The 6,000-nt window shown below is 39.2% G+C and overlaps 1 long non-coding RNA gene across 1 annotated transcript; it reads right to left on the bottom strand.

The window, feature by feature from the left end:
• Positions 1 to 2,350: 2,350 nt before the first annotated feature.
• On the bottom strand, positions 2,351 to 4,816 carry LOC131922472 (uncharacterized). Its single transcript, XR_009382292.1, has 2 exons — positions 4,452 to 4,816; positions 2,351 to 2,882 (listed from the first exon to the last, which is right to left on the bottom strand). It is a non-coding gene; the product is annotated as an uncharacterized LOC131922472 (long non-coding RNA).
• Positions 4,817 to 6,000: the final 1,184 nt, after the last annotated feature.

The raw sequence follows: 6,000 nt of genomic DNA, 5'->3' as shown, positions 1-6,000 counted from the left end.
TCTTTGTGTCCTAGGCTGCCTCTCCCTGGGCTTCTCCACAATGTTAGAGAAAACAGTAACAGATCAGAGAAGCAAAGAGAATGCGGCTAAGTCAGTCTCTCTAGAAGTTTGGTAGAATTCCTTTGGAAAGAAAGGAAAACTAGAATGAATTCCCATGTGAACAAGATAAAGGACTCCTTGGGGGAATCAAAATCCTGAAATAAGTAGAAATTCCTAATAATACTGAAATTCCATAGGAAAGTAATTATTTATATTATAACATCCAGTTAGTTATTTATAGAAGGAAAACTCTGGAAAATTCTATTTTCACTGTTTTCACTCACATATGCTGTCCCTGGGGCTCTTGACACTGGACACTTGCTTTTCAGCCTCAAAAATCAGAGGTCTCTATTTGTGGTCTTTTGTGAAAATGAAATTTATGATAGTAAGGATAACTTTACTGAAAACAACCAACATTTTAAGGACTATATGTACCCATTTTTGTAAGTTTTGGTTTTTTTTACTTGATAGCTACAGAAACAGACATAAATCTGGAAAGCCTTAACAGTTTGTGAGTAGGATATAAGCTTATTTGACTCATTCAACATCTTGGATGTAATAGCCTTGCTGTAGATGTAGATCCATACCTCATACTCCAGAAGAGGCCAGAGAACAGAGAATAACGAGCTTGGCAAACAGGAGGCAGGGGAAGGGGTGGGTGAAGGCAAACATGTATTTAATACACAAAATGCTGAGAATTTTCATTTCACAGTAAAAGAAAGACACTTTGAAAATGTAGCAGGTTTTTTATGCTAAAGGCATTCTAAAAGTATGAATGTTACTTATGGCAGCATTTCCCAGAAAATTATAGTGATCCCTAAGGAAGAAAAGCTCTCTCTGCATGAATAGATGCCATTTTTATATATGCCCCTCACCACACACACACACACACACACACACACACACACACACACACACACACACACACACGAACATGCATACAAGCACTTGTTTCTTACAATACTGAGAAGAAATTATGATACCCAGAAAAGATCTGTAAAATTGATTATCAGGTAGGACTTAGGTAGGGTGTAAGAATGGGTATTCTGTACACTGTAAATGCATTGCAATGCATCTGAAGATGCACACTTTCTACTAATGTTTTCAAATTCATCCTCCTCCAAACTAAGGCCCCTACAGTAGAGGAAATCATTGTCCTAAGGGATCAGTGTCAAGCTCACACTGTTGTCTTCACATTATAGCCCTGAAGGTCTTGTTGCAACATCCCCGTGAATTATAAACCAGGGGATGAAAAGGAATTTGCATAAATTATAGTACTAGGGCTGGAGAGATGGCTCAGAGGTTAAGAGCACTGGCTGCTCTTCTAGAGGTCCTGAGTTCATTTCCCAGCAACCACATGGTGGCTCACAACCATCTGTAATGAGTCCTGGTGCCCTCTTCTGGCCTGCAGACATACATGCAGACAGGACATTGTATACACAATAAATAAATTAAAAAGAAAAAAGACATGACTTTCTGCGCCTCTCCTGTGTTTTAAAAAAATAAAATAAAATAAATAAATAAATTATAGTACTAAAATAGTAATAGTCTGGTTATTTTTTTAATTACTCATTGGTCTCAAGAAAGATAAATTTTGTCTTCTTATATAGTGAAAAATTGGAATTCCAGATAAAGATTTTAAATATGACAATAGACTATTCTCCATTCCTATTTATTTTGCTGTAAGTTGTAAGATTTCACACATTCTTAATGGCTGAGTAATATTCTTTGAATGTCTATACATTTACACTAGCAAGTTTTATTGCTTCTCCTGGATATATATCTTATCTTATCCACATTTATCAAGCATCATGAGACACACCTATAATCTCAGCAGTCTAGACTCAGAGGTAGGAAAATCAGAATTTGAAGACTAGCCTCAGCTACCTAGAAAGTTTGGGTCATGGCAAACCTGAACCACAAGAGATTCTGTCTCAGAATTAAAAAAGTCAGAACAATAAAATGAATTTTAATAAGGATATATCCATCTCACCCTATTCTTTAAGTCTATCAGTTAAATCATTTTCTGCGAAAATAGGTAAGCATTTAGATATTTAGAACTCATAGTAAATCTATCAAAAATCATTCCTAAAATCTTAGCATATACTAAAAGAAAAAATCCTCCTTAGACCTCTGTACTCTCTATTTTGATTGAACCACTTTGATATACTATGTTTACATCTATTGACATGTTTAAAATGTGCTGTGAGTGAAAGCATTCATTTATACCTTCAGACAATAAAGGAGGGAGTTGGGGTGTGAATGATGAAACTGAGATGTGAGAGCTGCCCAGAAACACCAGGAAAGACTCTTGTAAAAAAGAAGACTGCATTTACTGTGTTCCTCTCAATGTGTGGTGTCAGGACATTTAAAGGAGACTGCACGTACATATCAGAGCAGCTTTGTGTATTCCATAATAACGCAGGATTCTCCTTAAGCTTCTAAGCACCAGTCGATGGCTGATAAACGTGCAGATGGACTGTTACATACAAACTCATTGTAGACACACTTTGATTCCACCTCTGATCCAGGCAGCTTGGCAGCAGAGTCTATTTTTGCATTGCTTCACACACTGCTATAAACTGCAGCAGCTATGAACTGTTGCAGCACTCAGCAGGGGCTAGGGCAGTAATATCCATGCCCCAGGAGTCAGTCAGGGAACAAACAATCTGAAGCATCCCACGGCTTGAAGGCTATCTTTGAAGGGCTCCTCTTCGTGGCTAGCCTCAGATCTGTTTTCACTGGCTCACTGCCAGCTGATGAGAGGAGAGGCCTCAGAGTGAAGGGTCTGCAGTTTAACTCTTGGTGGTGAATTCAGCCTTGGACAGCAGATCATTTTATCTCTTGGAGGCAATAAAGATAAAGACTAGGTCAGTCTGTCTTAGAGCACATTCCACTCGCAACTGTCCCAAATTTCTTTCTCATACACCCAAATTCTAAAGGATACATGGCTGGACAGCTTGAGATAAAACTTTTCTCTGCTCATCAAATGTTCGTGCTGTCCAAAGAGTAAGCCTCCTAAAGCAAAAGACTCCAGTGTTCAAGAGCCGCAGATGTTCCTCTTTTAGGTCCCTTTTGATATTTAATGAATTTTATGTTTAATAATAAGGTGGTTAATATTCATTGTCAACTTGACAAAATCAAGGATTACATAGACTACATGCCTCTAGATATGTTTGTGGGAGAGTTTCTAGTTCTTCATTGAGCTGGGAGAACTCATTCTCAACTCTGGTGGCATCATTCCATGGGCCGTGTTCCCAGACTAAATAAAAAAGAGAAATAGGGAGAAAACCAGCCTTCATTCTTCTCTGCAGCCTGAATGCAGATGCAGTGGACCTGCTGCCTCACATTCCTGCTGCCATTTTCTCTTTGCAATGATGAACACACAGCTCAACCTATGAGCCCAAACAAACTATTGTTTCAGTTGCTTCTGTCAAGTGCTTTGTCAAATGACAAAAGTTACTAAAATGACCCAGCAGACTGTCCTTGCTACAAGTCTTTAAACTTCCATGTTTTATTCAACATCATCATAATGGCCCCAGCATATGGCACCCAATGTTATTTACCTCAAAGATCTTCACTTCATACGAAATAGAAGGTATTAGTAGAGAGGGCAGTTTTCAATGAATGGTCTTTGGAGACTAAATGCTACAATTACAAAGTAGACACCTTATGACTTGATGTTGTAATCCCTTGTGTAGGTTAGTGAGAAATCACCCTGGCATCATGTTCAAGTATTTTTCTCTTATGTAAACAGCTATTCAAACTTGGGCTAGAAAACATACATGGCATTGTGCCTTTGGGTAACAATTCCGAAGACAAACATTATTGATTTAACGGTGTCCCAGGGGACTTTCCAAAACATTGCATCCCACCTATCACACCCTGAGCCCTTTTCAGGCTATGGTAGGACTTCAAAGACAAGACAGCTTGTGGTACTTTGTTGCTGGAGTTTGTAGAGTAAAAGCCTCCCCACCTTAGCCTCCTTAACCTGTTACCTAGGTTAATAATTTGACTAACATCAACTGAGAAAGGGGTGTGAGGACTCATCTAGGTAAGACTGTGGACCCCATTGGTTCCTGGGAGATTTAAGCATGCTGCCAATCACTAAAGGCGTAGCTAAGTCAAAACACTGTGTAATAAAATCTTTAAGTAATCAAGCTAAATGTGATCATTTAATCTGACAATATCTACTCAGTTCAATAAGTGTTTGATAATTTTTAACACCCATTTGCTAGGTTTTTGCCTGGGCTGAGCTGACTTCTGACCCCTTGTGCTGTTATTCAGATGGAGTCTCTGGTCCCACAGCTCTCCATCCACCCCAGCGTGTAACATCCCAGACTGTCTCTAAGGTCCCTATTGTCCTGCTATTTGGATGCTCTCAGTACAGAGACACCACCAGTTCACCTCACCTCTCATATTTCTTGCTGTAGAACCACTGTCACAAAGTAAAAGATGACACTCTCCTTTAGATGCACAAAGCCCAGCTAATTGGTTGCTATGTTGCCACTTGGAGTTCCAGTTTTCTGATCTTGCTTATTCGGCAGCAGGGGTTCTCTAGATATACAACAGCAGGAAAATGGGACTACAGTCCAACTCATTCTTTCTTAGGAATCAGGTCAATGAACAGGCTGAGAAAACCCCCATGCCACTGCCATATTCAGGACAGAGCTGATGCAACCTCATTGAGGGTACTTATTTCTCTGATGTCACAGGGAGCTGATTATTGGGCACTAATCTTTTTACACTTGGTTCCAGGAAGCCAATGATACACCCCTGAAAGTATAGTTCAGATCAGAATTTCTGAGTGGGCAGGTCACATAAGGCTACTGTGGTCTCACTTCATTCTTCAGAGTTCTTTGGTAGTTATAAATAGAGAACTGCAGAAACAGTAGGGCAGCATCCTTGGGTTCCATGCATATGCACTTATTTTCCTTCAAACTGCAGTCTCCATAACTACCTATTCTTCTAGACAATTTTTTACAATTTTACCTTAGGACAAGAAAATTCTGTCAAACTACGGAATGATCTCTTGATTCCCCAAAACTAAATTCTAAAATTAAAAATGGCTTACAGTCTAACACAACTTTAGAAATTTTACATAGGATGTTGAAATCCTATTGTGGGATATTTAAGCAAACTGTGTAAAGATATGCTGCTGTTTTACCTTGCCTGCCTAAGGCATCTGATTGGTTCAATAAAAAGCTGAATGGCTAATAGCTAGGCAGGAGAGGTTGGGTGGGATTCCTGGTGAGGGAGAGGAACTGTGGGAAGAAGAGAGGTGGGGGACACCATTGAAATGTGGAACAAGTTGGATGTACAGAATGGGAGAGAGGTGAAAGCCACATGATAGAACACAAATTAATAAAAACAGGTTAATTGAGTTATAAGAGCCAGTTGGGAACAAGCCTAAGCTAAAGTCCAAGCTTTCCTAATTAATAATTAGTCTACATGTCATTATGTGCAGGCTGGAAGTCCCAGTGAAAAAGCACTACTACAAAATCCAATTGGTACTGTTTTCCAAGTAAAGATTGAAGCTAAATAACATATATTCCACCAAAGGTCCCTCCTTGCCTCACACAAAGCTCCTGGAAATACCAAGCTGCTAGTGAAATCAGTGTATTTTAAGCAAACTGAAGAATCGCACCTCAAAATAAAGTAGAAACATATATTTTATGTGTAAACATATATTGACAGAAATGTCATCAGTAGTATGTTTAACACTAATAAAGCACAGTCACTAATTCCCTAAATAAAACAATTTTCAATAATATAGTGGAACCAATAAAACTGAGGAGGAGGCGGGGCAAATAGAAGCCATGATAGAGAGAAAGACATCTCCATTTGGCATAGTCTCAGTGAAAGGAAAAGTATCGGCTCAGGACCCCCAAGGCCAAGTTCTCAGCACAAAGGAGATTCATTTTCCCCAGAGGGACAGAGGGCAGGGAATAAGAGACCAAC

The sequence above is a fragment of the Peromyscus eremicus genome, chromosome 12 (genome assembly GCF_949786415.1).
Source record: "Peromyscus eremicus chromosome 12, PerEre_H2_v1, whole genome shotgun sequence".
NCBI classification, from domain to species: domain Eukaryota; kingdom Metazoa; phylum Chordata; class Mammalia; order Rodentia; family Cricetidae; genus Peromyscus; species Peromyscus eremicus.
The sequence above is the reverse complement of the archived record's forward strand: the minus strand, read 5'-3'. Positions and strand labels throughout refer to the sequence as shown.